This window comes from Cygnus olor, chromosome 1, assembly GCF_009769625.2.
Source record: "Cygnus olor isolate bCygOlo1 chromosome 1, bCygOlo1.pri.v2, whole genome shotgun sequence".
Taxonomy (NCBI): domain Eukaryota; kingdom Metazoa; phylum Chordata; class Aves; order Anseriformes; family Anatidae; genus Cygnus; species Cygnus olor.
In genome coordinates this window covers 71495988-71509693 of record NC_049169.1, presented here as the reverse complement: position 1 = coordinate 71509693, position 13706 = coordinate 71495988, and the positions used below count along the sequence as shown (strand labels likewise).

The following is a 13706-nucleotide window of genomic DNA, read 5'->3' as shown; positions in this document are numbered from 1 at the left end:
AAAAGGTCTTTGTATGTTACTGTTCTTATCACTGAAGAGTCACTTGAAAATCACTGATCTGCTTAAATATTCAATGATACTGGTGGGGAGGAAACTAATTCCTAGGGTAAGCATCCTGAAATTGCATTGCCTGTCTGCTTTTGTGTAACTACCGATGTTGGAAGCAGTAGGATGGCTGACAGAAGTCAAGATAGACTGGCATGAGAGGAGATGCTGTTTGAGAGTGGCTTCTCACATGTCCACAGATATGTGGAAGAACTGTTAGGTGCTGTATATATCAAAAGTGTTAGAGACCAAATACCTTTCAATGTCAAAAGAAAAATTTTTGAACAGGTGGTTAATTTTTATTCATGCACTGTAAACAATGACCTTGATTCATTGTTGCTATATTGGCTTAGAGTTAAGAAATCCCACATGACAAACTGGATAATAAATTTGATGTATGGGCTGTTTTGAGAAGCTGCTGTCATCGTGAAGTTGTAAGTCCAAAATAACGTGGGAGCCATTAAAAGGCCTTTTTACTTTGGTGTATCGAGGTCTGAGGCCAGCTATTACACAAGATGTAAAGATATTTGCAGATGTTGGTGACTCAGATCACACAATCTCAGAAATTGAATTTAATTGCCAACCTAATGACAGTGTACTGCATTAATCCAAGTAGATTGTAATTCTTTTGGCTGTTAAAGTGTGAGAGTGAGTATCAGCATGATTTAAAGTCATGGTAGACTCCACCAATGCAATCTGCCTAAGTTGGATTTTACTTCTATACAGCAAGTGACAGACTACCTTTCGAGTTAGTCATGGCGTTATTTTCTTCCAGTTCATAAGGCTTAAGATTTTCTTTCACAGAAAATAAATATAACTTAATACCAGTAATATAACTGGTATTGTCAATGACTTCTTTATCACAGACTCCTGTATGACGTAGTGAAGGAGAAATGGGAGACTCTAACTCAGGCAACTCACAAGTCAGGTTGTGCCAGGTTTTTTTTTTGCTGTTGTTTTTGTGTGTGTGTGTGTGTGTGTGTGTCACAACACTTAAGTAACTTCAGATGCTTTGAATCCCTCTGCCAGATTTGGTGGGTCTTTACTGTTCATTTTCCTAATCATTTTAAAATGTTTTTCTTGTATCGGCTGTTCTGCATGTGTGTTCTGGAGGAGCCGGGTGGGACCCACTCAGTTTAAATCATTCTTTCCAAATTGTTTGGGCTGTCTTTAGTGCACTAAATTGAACTGCTGTTGACAGTTGATGACAACAAAGGGTGCAGCTGAGCTAGAGCAGGGTATGTCTCTTGTTACAAGTGTAGACAAAGGAAATCATATTTGGCTGCACCCATTTGTCAGCAATGATTTAGTTTTGCAATGTAGATGAAGCTTTGACCATTGGTAAGGAGTAAAAATGAAAGAGAATATGAAGTGTATTGTGAAAAGCAGAACGTGTGCATAAGCTATACAGTAAATTCTTTTATTCTCACTTCAGTAGTCAATATTTCCCTTTTTTCTCTTTAATATGGAAAGTATCAGTGGTTTTCTTTGTTCTGATAACAGGCATCTAGTGAACAGTGCTTTTAACTTTCCTACAAAATGTTGGTATGCTTCAGTCCCTGATTCCTACCATTTGTCTGAGGTCTGTTCAGTTTTCAAACTTTGACTATATTCAGTGTAGTAATAGCCCTACTGTATAGTATGCCACAGTCATACTAGTTACAACCAGGACCTATTTAGTTTTTCATTGATAATATGTTCCAGTGCAAGTACCTTTTGCTCTTTGTGTGTCCAGAAAAAAGTTTCCTGGTTTCTGGAAAAACTCAGAAGTATTGTTGCAAATTTATTGTCCCTTGATAACTCATAATTCACTGCAGTGGTTTGTAAATTCAGCACACAATTTAAATTAAAATGGTGCTTAATTGAAACTAATCTAAGGACAACAAAAACCTGGCATGCCAGTAGTTATTGCAGATCTAAGTAGACCCATGTGCGTGTTTCCTTCCTTTGGGAACCAGAACAGCCTAGCTTTGCTCTCCATCCCATTTCCCAGTTTAGTCAGTTAGCAGTATGTTGGCTGGAGCCTTACTTGCTCCTAAACATGGAACCTGTATGCTTTCCAGGCTGCTTTGAATATTCATTCTCAAGAAGAATTGTATTTACCCAAGTACTTCCTTGGGGAAAGAATTGCGAAGACATGGCTGAAGGTAGTTGACTCAACTGCCCGTATTCAGCAGTTGCACTTGTACCTGAGCTGTCTGGTTTCAGAAGGGTTTGTTTTTATCACAATAGGCTTTGTCTTTGTTGCCAAAAAATAAAAAATAAATAAAAAAAGAACGCTTGCATTTTAGGGAAAAATAACTAATATGCATTAAATATTATGCTTCATATTAATTTTTGGCAGCTGACTCACCATCTGTTGCAATACTGCCTTAATTCCAGTACCACTGAGGGATTCCTTCTATTTTTTTCCCCTTATCAGTTTGAAAAACAACACAAAAGTGATTTGGGATTTATGTATGTGTCAATCCAGGGTTATGGCGCCTGACAACATTCAACAATTTTAAAGAAAAAAAAAGCTTGTGTGTAGCATTTTCTGGGTAGTGTATCTACTCTTTGGTATTATGTAGGATGCCCATTCCTAGCTTGTTGGATTAATCACCACATTATTGACTTCTGGGGACATACTGTTCAGATGGGTCTGGAAACAGGATCTGGTTTGTCTACTGGTGGAATATATTGCACCCACGTGAGTTTGTTATGCATACACTAAGAAAAACGTGTTTTCAAAAGATGATAGGTTTATAAAACACTAAGAAAAGGCAGTTATAGCTAGTTAACAGGTAAAACTGATCTTTTCGTCACCTTGGGTGGGGGTTTTACTGCAGTGTGCTGCATGATGGGGACGAGCTGATTCACCTTACGTAGGATGTGATACTTCAGGCTAAAAATTACAGGGGTGAACCATGCCTTGTTTTTAAATAAAATACCTTTGTCATTTCTTACTAGACTTCCAGTACTGACAAAGGGGAAACGCTGCTCAAAGTATCCTGTATACCCGTAAAGGCAAATATAGTTCCTAGATAAATTGTGCATAAAATGTATTTGAAAGTGGATTGCTAGGAGAGTTGTTTTGCTTTGCCCGAAGACCAAATATTGATGCAGTGTATCTGTAGCTTTTATTGCCATAGGAATGTCAGACTGATAATAATTCTGAAAACAAAACTTGTTACAATACAAAATGAAATTTAAGATATTTCATTCTAAGCTGACAGACACCCACTGAAAAATTAACACATTTTCCAATAATAAACATTCCTTTTACATTCTTAACATATGTGATGGTGGAGTAGTTAAACAACTTGTGTTAGAGCCTAGGCATTAATAACAGTAAGTGGTTTGCCATGGAAAAAATTACAGTGTATAACTTGTTTTATATGCGTAAATTCCTGTATGGTGATGGCTCTGTATTTTGAACAAATATTCCAGAATGTGCATCAATTAATTTTTTTTTCTTTACCAGCTTACTGCAAAAATAATTCTAATGGGCTTCTGTGGGTATGTAGTCATGATGTCCAAAAATCCATCCGTTAAAATTTCGTAAGAAAATAACTTTTGAAGCCACACATACACGACATCATGTCTCCCAATACATTTCAGCTGTTGAAAGTATTGGATAGGCATTAAATCGTTATTTTTTATAAGCAACAAATCTAGTGCCTTTGTAAGACCAAGAAGAAGATAAAGACTTTTAAACACAAGCATTACATACAAGCACATTTTAGCTTATCCCATATATTTAAGACTCATAAATTGTGCTTCAGCCATCCATGTCACCATCTGTGTGAAGTAAAACATGCCCGGCAATTTGGGGATTCAGGAATTTCGGTTTATTTTTCATGAATGCCTTGTGGCTTTTTGACCTTTATGGCAAGTAAATTGTTTCTGTGACACTGAGCGTTTCTCTTATCAAAGCGACCTGTCATCTCCTGGAAAAACTGTGCTGGGGAACGTGGCCTGCAGAGGTCATTGGCATTGTTTTGTTCCATCCCGAGGGAAGCATGGATCTACCATGGGCAGGGCCCTCGGCTTTGAACTCTCCTCATTACAGAGGTGAGAGGAATGGCAGGGTTAGGGGGAGCTTGTCAAGGTTTGACATTCCCTAGTGGGAACTAGAGGACGAGCTATGCTGAAGGTGGTGATAAAGGGAAAAGCTCTCTAAGCGCAGGGAGCAGTCCCACCACCAGGACCAAAGGAGTGCTGGGCCAGTCGCCTTGGCAGGACACCGCGTGGCAGGTGACAAGGTCGCTGCAGCACAGGATCCCGTTAACTGCAGCAGCAACCAGACGGGGACGTGTGATGCACCTTGCGCTTCTTAGCAGAGGTGCCCTCTCTGAGCAGGAAGATGCAGACTGTGCAGGATTCCTTCAGTGTTCCATCCCAACGGACTAGTGTTCCTTCAGAGAATGGACCCCAGCATAGGGTCAGTTTTGTGGAGGTAGCGTTTGTTTGTAAAACCTGTTTGCAGTAGGCATGCCTCAAGAATGACACACTTTCTCACTAAACTGAATTGCTCCAACAAAATATGAATGATCTCAGCAAGTCCAAAGCCTTTTTTCAGCTTGAGGCCTTTGCCTCAAGGTCGGTGTGCTCATGTGGATCAGACCACTATTTACCTTTCATCCCATTAAAGGGAAGGGCTCAGAGGACTGAAAGCAAGCCAGTTAAATGAAGCCTGGCAAAAGTGAAAATGGAGATGTGTTTACTCTCGATGCAACATATAAAGACTTCCTAGATCTTTAAAAAAATTAAAAAAAAAAAAACAAATTTTAAAAAAGCAGTTTTGACTTTCAAGCAAAACTGAGCCTTTTGGTTCACAGATTTAAATTAGCAGTGGCCAAAATCCAGGGAAAAAGCTTGAGAAGTCCTTGGGATATAATGTTCCTGAAGTTTCCTGGTTGAAATGCCACTCGTATTTTCAGGGGATTTAATGCCATACTGCCATGCTTTTTATAAGAGCTGTGCTAGGGAACACAGTGTTCTGTGAAGAAACCAGTACATTAAATATATTCTTTGGCATCTAGGAATTTTGAGATTGAAGACTGTGGCCATCTATTAGGCTCTTTATTTCTTCCTTCATCTGTGATGAAGTGTTATTTATAAAGACTGGAATTTTAACTGAACACGCACCATCATGCAGAAATAAATGTGCAGTGTTATGCTAGAAATTACCTTCGTGTCCTTTAGCTGATCTTGCTTTTCTTTCTCCAGCCTAATGTGCTAGTAGCTAGAATTCTCACGTGGTGGGGTGATGTCTTAACCAGCAAGCGTCAAAATGGGAAGCTGCTTTTGAAAAATCTTCGCAATTATTATTTTAATAAATGGAATTAATATTTTTCTGCGTATGCTCTAGGCAGATGGCCAGTGCTGCGTTATACATGAACTCTATGAAGTAATCCAGCAGTTAATAAGGAAGAAGAAAGATTGTTTGCACTTGTGATGTTGAAATCTGTTGCATTAACATACATGGCTTCATTTGCTTCATATAAAAGACCAGTCCCTCGTTCCCAGAATGTGCGTGTGAAATCAGTTCTGTCATGTTCCTTTCTCCTGTGCTTTGCTTTCTTATGGCTGTTTGGGAAAAGATCTGAGTAGGAATCCTTTCCAGCACCTCATTTCCAAGAAAGAGTAGAAAATTCAACTTAATCAAGCATCTTGCAGTCAGAAAGGTTTGCATTACTATAGAACTTCAGTGCTTAAGAGACTGGCACTGAAGATCAGAAGTCTAGCATGCTAAGCCTCATATTAACACTTTCATATTATTAGTGCATGGAGTTTAGGATTATCAGGTACCTCAAGGAATAGAATTCAGATTCTTCTCACAGCTTGTTTAAACTAGGAAATTGGATTTCTTATACTAGCCTTGTTTCCCCAGATAGAAGAACAAAACAAAACATCACAGAGCTTCAAAGAGGAATAAGAAGTATTAAAGTCCATTCCAGAGTTAGCGGACTTGATACTGAACTTGTGCATGGAACACATTTAAGACAGGAGGAATGCAAATCTCTGCCTGGGGTGTATCAGACAAGGTATTGCCATGAGAAAAGGGAGTGTATGGATGGGATTGCACAAGGCCATGAGACAATCTCATCTGACAGTGTGAGGCAGTCATTGTGTTCAAGGAAGGAGAGTTCATGAATACAACATAAGGGCTATAAGGATGCCTGGGGACTGGAGAAGCCCTGGGAAGAAACTGGAGAAGCTTTGCTCAGTTGGCCTAGTGAAGGCCAAAAATAGTATGATTTCTCTTTCTAATTAAGTCTGGAGTTACCACAGGTTGAAGATGCTCTTCTCCCTCCCTACTGGATACAGGAAGAGTCCCTTTACAGACTTTCATTTTTAATGATTACCTCCTGTTTGAATGTTGAATCGAAGTTTTCTGGGTGTCAACTCTACCCTTAGGTGAGAATTGGTTTTTTTGTTTGTTTATTTGTTTGTTTGTTTTTTCTGGAATGTTAGCTAAAAAGCTGTTCAGCAGTTTGATATTCATTTTAGATGTGTTAGCCAGTATTATTTGCAAATATTTGGAGTTGTACTGATGACTTAAAGATGCTATGTAGTAGGTTAGGGGAGCAGGGTTGACCTTGTGTGGGCAGCTCTATAATTAGCATTCTGATAACAATCAGATGTGATCTGCAGAGATGACTTCATGTTGAAAATATTACACAGCTTTAGCGCAAGTAATCTGTCCATCTTGCTTTATATGAAGGGTGGGATTTCCTTAGTGCTTGTTTGCCATTGGGGCATGAATGTTTCTGTATGAGAACACTATTATTTCAACACTACTCTAGAGATAAGAAACAGCATTTATTAGTAATTAATTCTCATGGGTGTTGTTCTTGACTGGATGTGTCATCTACTTTGGAAGCCTGTGTGAAATGCTGAATTATAGTATTGTAGAATACCCTGTAATCAAGTGTATTGAACTGTGCCAAACTGTGGCATAGTGGACAAGAAATGAGGTTTGTACACCAAAGAAGAAGTGATCTATTTGAGGAACAATTGCCATGACTAGCAAATTATCCAAAAAAATGAAATTCCAAATCAGATGAATTTCAGTTGAATTTCAGCTCAGGTATTTGTACAACAAATCAGCATAGCAGCAGTACCTGATGAGGAATTCTAGAGCTTTTAAGGTCAGGATGGATTCTTGGGTCGTAACCTTTTCTTTTGCTTAATCCAATCCATAGAATTTAATTTTTGATTATGCCTCAGGCAAGCAACATGTGAACTGGAGATGAACCTTTTCAACTAAAAGTTCTCCCATCCTGTAAATTTTCAAATGCCTTCTCGCTTTTGATTGATTTGTTCTAGAGATTATCTGTAGACATGAACAAGGAGAAATACTCAGCCTTTCCTGAAACTTGAGGCCTAATACAATAAAAATGGATACTCAGAATGGATTCCAGTTACCAGTGAACAGTTGTTGAACTTTTGTCTGAACCACTGATCCTTTGAGATGGTATACAGTCGTTATCATGTTTTGAACACTAGTTTATAGCCTCAGAAGAGCTGGTTGTGGACATAACTCACAGTGCTCAAGAGTTGCTTGAGGCTTTTCTGAAGCCAAGGACTTACTGCCAAATGCTGTGACCTCCAGAAAAGTGCTGCAACACCTGAGCTTTAGCATTGGAGAAATACGATGGTCAGTCTTAAAAGTAACTCTTCTGGGAATGAATGAGTAGATATTCCACTTCTCAGCATCATTGGGGTGTTGCTTGCTCATTTTATGTTCAGTTTGAACATGAAAGAGCTGATTTAGAGCTTCAAAAACATCTTTCAAAAATCTTTCAGATTCTCAATGCCTAACACTGTTAAAGCTGACAGACGTTTGAGTTTTCCCAGTGAGAAGGAGTTGATTTGGACATTTCATGTGAGAGCTGTGGCTGTCAGGAGAAGAGCAAAAGCTTCATCTGGACTGTCAGATGTCCAGAAATCCCTGATTCCTGACTGCTGGGCTTGTGCCCCTGCATATCTCACGCTTCACCCTTCTTGCATGTATAGAGGCCATCTGCACAGCACATGGGAGGTAGGTCTGATGCTACCAGATGCATTGCCTTTCTGTGCAAGTGCAGCACGTGCTGGTGCTTGAACCCATCTTTGTCTTCAAGAGAGAGGCCTAGATAATCTCTTTACTACTTCACAAACTGCAGAAAATGGTTAAAACTCAGCTCCACTGCATTCTCTGAGAACAGAACTGAGAGCTTTTTCTTAGTGTTGTCTAGAGGAGGACACTACTTGTCTGCTAGTGTAGTATTTAATGCTGACTAAAGCAAAGTGAGGTGCTAGCAAAGGCTAGCATCCTCTTTTGGAAAATTTGTAAAGACCTTCTAAGTACATACAGAAAAAGAAGAGCTACAGCTATTGGGTCCCAAGTGTGAAGCTGTGAATAATACCATTAGGTCAGATAGCTTGCAAATTTAATGGTGTCAGCTGTACTTCAGATGGCACTTTTTTACTCTACAATGACAACAGTTGTGTTTTTGGAGAAGCATCTAATTAATGATACTGGTATTCTTTAATATCAAAGCTTATTCTTGGTAGGAAAAACAACTTGCTTAAAACTAATCATTCTGACATGTTGAAAATACAGAACTGAGATTTATAATAAAATAAAACCCTAAGGGTAAAAAACATTTGCAAGCACTATTGTTCTTATAATATTCAAGCTCTGGCAATCTCTTGGGTGAGTAATATGGCAGCAGTATAAAATGAGTAAATGAGGGAACTGAAGGCCATGTTTTGTAGCAGAATTATTAAGCTGCCTGAAATAAGAGTTATGCAAATTATCATTTAAGCAACAAATCAGTCTGTAACATACATTTTTCTTCCTGCAGGAACAGCTAATTAAAGACAGGCATAGGATGTTCCAATTCCTTTCTGTGGAGTTGTGCTCCACAAAAGAGGAGTTTTGTGAGGACATTGAACACAGAAGTTCATCTATCTTATATATTGTCTGGGCAGGTTTTTTGTTTGTTTCATTGTTTCTTTGTCATTTAGGAGAGGTATGGGAGCATTTCTAACGTTTTTGAACATAACATTTTGGTCTTGATAAAATTCTCCTAGCTTAGGGAGTTCCAATTTCATCAAATCGTTTTTTTCTCTTTGAGATCAGAACCACCCCCCTTTAATTTCCACGTAGGAATAAATGAGCAGCAGTGCAGATCCTGAATGCCTCAGAACTGTATTTTTGAGTGTCCTTTTAATGAACAACCTTATGTAGGTTTAAGGTAGCACTGCTAGGTTGTGCATACTGACGCATCTTTGTGTACGACTTATTTTTCAGAGATGACTTTTTAGATGAATGTAGATTATTATGTGAAAGCAGCAATTGAAAGCTCTTTAAAACAAAAAAAAGTGTTCTTACTCGTTAAAGTCAACAAGTTAAAAATTACCATAACCTTTCAGGGTGACATTTCAGAAAACATATTGATAAAATCAACATGTTTTTTTTTCCCCACAAGAATTATGTATTTAAAAGCATCAGTCACTCTGGAATCCCTCTCTGCTAGGTCTTCCCACCACCGTGAAGAGAAGACTGCAAAAGGGCTGTAAATGTCGTGAGGTTCTGGTGTATTGTGTATTGTGCTACTAGCAGCCTACTCTTCTTGCGTCTCCAGTCATATCTGAATTTAGAGGACTATCACTGAAATATATTTCCTTCATTTTTATGAACTGTTTTGTCTTCATGAGTCTGTTTCTTCCATTAGGTTTAAATTTCCCTCATCACAGACCGAGCTGTTACTCAAGAACAGTAAATAAAAGGGTATTGAGTTGATACTTGGCATCTGCATTGTTTTCATCCGGCAGTGAAGTGCTTAGCCACCAGTGTGAGAAGGAAGAATAACATGGGCATATAGCAGTGGTAGAGAATAGCCACAGAGAGAGATAAGTAAGTAAAACCCCCTCCTCTCCTTCAGCTCTACTGGAAGGGTGCCTGTCTGAAGACATAGAAGAGCTGATGATTCTGTGCTTGTGAGACTGAAGAGTTGGTTTAGCAAGTTGATCTGACACAAAACCAAACCGCTGGTTCAAAGAGAGCCCGAGGTGATCAAACTTCTGTTTTCCCCCTTCTCCCTTCAGGCTTACTTGCAGAACTGGGCCTCATTAGTGATGATACAACTCCTGTGAAGGAGGGGGTGGGACTGGTGCTTTGCAGCCTGAGGCTGCACTGGATTTTGTTTAATGAGAAATTGTGCCCTGAGTTTAACTTGCTTGTATTTTTGTTTAGCTCTTTTGAGAGAGAAGGATCATAAGTTAGACAGTGTTGAGGGTTTTTTTTTGTAAAGAGAGTCCAGCAGAAGGGGACTGGGATATGAGATGTATCCAAGCCGGGGAGTTGGATATAGCATCTGCAGCACCCAGATGGCTGACGGTTGTCAGCTTTGCTGTCTGCCTGCTCCCTCTGTGAATGGGCTTTGCTTTTTTAACGTGCTTGGAAGTCTCCTTGCTCATTACTGCTGGGCGCGAGGTAGGTATTGTTTTGGTCGTAGCTTTAGGACTTTTTTTAGCAACAGTTAGTGATAGCAGTCATAACTTCAGTTTGGGGGCCTGCCAGTTGGCAGGGGGATGCTGGTCGCTCTAAGGCAGAGGCAGCTTGAGTTGGAGCCGCCAGGGAGCTGCGGGCTGCGGAGGTCAGCACGCCGGGCAGTGACAAATGTATCCTGTCCAATAACGCAATATGCAGGAAAAGGCGTACATAAAGGTGGAAAAGCTAATTTCCAGAATGAACCTTCTGATTCTTTTGAATTCTGAATTCTTTTCAATTCTTGGAGGCAACCCAAGGCCTCCCAGAATAGTTAGATCTTGATGTCAGAGGTGCAGCTGTATGCTAATGTGTAGCTACAGTAGCTCTAAGGGACCACGTATGGATTTAGTTGTAGAAGATCTTTTGAAGTAAGTGGATTTCTGTGGCTGTGCTGGCTGGGTCCTGGTGTATTTGTCAACATTTCCAAAACTTAGTGTTAGAACCAATTAAAATGGTTGCTCTTCATTCTCTAACTTGACTGCGATCCCTGCAGTGTTCCCACTGAGTAACTCCTTAGCAGTTGTTTACAGCAGTGACAAATTACAAAGGAAACAAAAGGAACATTTTCGTATGGGATTAGGTAATCCTAGCATGTGGCAAGTAAAAGTTAAACACAAATTATAGTTGTTTACCTGGCTGTGAAGCAGAGGAATGGCACTCATGAGAACTACTTGTGACTGATGCTGAAGGGAAGGTTGTGGGATCCTTGGCTGGGAGTGTCTATTTTCTACCCTGGCAAAGATGCAGCCCACTAAGTTTATTGCTTACCAGTGTGTGGGATAAGTGGGAGAAACGGAGGATGTTCCCGTCATCAGGAAGTCATCACGATCTATTGTGCTAACTTTGCATGACATTATCAAAGAGAAAGGTGGGGTGGGGGGGAGCCATTCATTGAGCCCATTTGTTTTCAGCCAGTACAGAAAGAGGAGCTGTCTTCAGTTTTAAGTGCACAGACTGAGAAGTATTTTCACACCAGCGCATCATGACTAATACTCCATGCAGTCATGTTCCTGCCTGTCACTTTCAGATGTGGTTGTTGTGCAGCTGCAGGAAGGAGTTCGTTTAGACCCAGCCAGGCACCTGACAACGTGTGAGGGGAAAGGCTACTTGTGTTAGGAGCATTGTTCTAGCAAATGAACTTTCTGGAATAAGGATTGCACCCTAATTGCTGTTTTTTTGAGTGGCAGCCATAGGGGATGGAAGCTATCAGCAAATTATTAGGACAGAGGAACACAGTACAAATGGAAGTGTAGGTGAGCTCTTGAAGTCTGTTACTGAGTGGAGATGGAGAGAGCAAAACATCTTTGTGCCTTACAGGCATTTCGAGGAGGGAATGGAGAAGCTGGGAATGACAAGGCATCCTCTTATGATAAGTATTTTTTCTTAGTGATGTCAGCAATGACAGTGCCTCTCTAGAAGCTCAATTCCAAGTTCAGGGAACCTGTGTTTGTGCTTGCAAGTACCACTTACAGTTCTGAACCTGGGAAAAATGTGTCTAGCTGCTACTTTAAATTATTGACACAAATTGTTGAACTAACAAGAGGTGGCCCCTGTTTCCCAAAGCTCAGGATACTTGCACGTCCGTGGCAGAGGTAATAAAAACCATGCTAGGTAAGAGGTATACATAGGGCATTGGTTTGTTTTCAGCATGGTCTCTTGAAAAGAGTTGGGCAGTGTCCAGTACTGACCTCAGTCTTTTATGGGCTAAATTAATGTCTTTATTCTGCTCAGCAGTGTGGGCCAAGAAGAATTCTAAAATAAATGCAAGAATCTGTTGTGTGCAAGTTGTCTGAAAGTACCCTCAATTGTTTTTGTGTTTCATCAGTATGTTACAAACAGGGCTGTGTAATGCGGTCTCCCGAGGCCTCACTGGTTGAGAATGTGAATGGTGTAGTGGGAGAGGCTGTGGTGGAGGCCACTTAATGGGGTAATATCCATCTTGCAGTGGTGTTGGAAGTAATTATAAATCTGTTTTTGTTTGAAGAAAGAGCCCAGTAGATGTCATTTCAAGTTTAAAATGTGAGGCTTAGGCATAAATTACTGCCTCACTGCTAGTGGTCCATGGAAGAGTCAAGGGCTTAGAATTTGGGTCTGTTAGCTTCTATTGCAGGGAGTCACTGGCTGTACAAACAAAGTACATCATGCTAGGTGCTGAGTTTTAACTAGTCCTTTTTGGTGACACTGTACTCCTCACAGAAAATTTGACAAACTTCTATCTTTTTCAGTGTTGGAGGGGGAAAAAAATCTCGTCTTCTGTTCTGAGGTTGACAAGTCCAAGGTTTGCTGCTTTACAGGAGGAATTATTTTTGGAGAGAAGTGGAATGTGCATTGGGAGCTCTCACCCCTCTCCTGAGAACATGCTTTTTTCCTTGTGGCCAGGCTGGGCAGAGTCTCTCACTTTGAGGATTAGGACTGGGACCTCATCTGCTGGACTCTGCCCTTCTGTGTTTGTTCCCTTGCTTTTTCACACACTTCAGGTCCAGCCTTTTTTGCAACCGCGTTGCCCTGGTGTGGCAGGAAGCTGAAAGCAAGCAGAGTGGAAGCAGTGGCTCAGGTAAATGCTTGCAGATGGCTCTAGGGCAGTAGAAAAGCTGCTGGCTCTGAAGCATCTTGCTGGGCTTCCCGGAGAAGCATCTTGCTGGGCCTGGGATGGGCAAGAAGACTGGGATCTGAGTGTTTATTTGGAGGGACTGTGGCAGGGCCTCGTGTGTGGGCAGCAGGAGTTGGTGGGATCTCTCGGAAAAGGCCACATCATTTGTCTTGCCCTTGGGGACATCTTAAAAACCTGGACTGCCTCAGGCAGGACTGCCTCCTGCCTCAGCTCCCTTTCTTCAGATACTCTTTATTGCTACTGTATGGAATTACATAGGTGAGAACCAAGCATATTCTTATGTGCATTCACTGTTCATTGCAGATTCCCAAAGGACAGTTTTTAGTCTCTGTGGTGGGTAAATATGGTTGGCACTCCAAGCCCTGCAGCTCGCGGCCCAGGCTGAGCCTCAGAGAAGCAGGACTGCGTGCCAGGAGAGGTAAAAGCACAAGGTTTGGCACCAGTGGGAGCTCTCTTCCAGGGGGGAGGAGGCAGGAAGGATGTAAGTGTGTATTTAGGCCTGCCACAAGGAAAGCTGCAAAG

At 40.8% G+C, this 13706-nt stretch overlaps 1 protein-coding gene across 2 annotated transcripts in view; it reads left to right on the top strand.

Annotated features, from left to right (window-relative positions):
* Positions 1-13706, top strand: part of BORCS5 (BLOC-1 related complex subunit 5) — a 94752-nt gene that overhangs the window by 77840 nt on the left and 3206 nt on the right. The window lies entirely within an intron of this gene.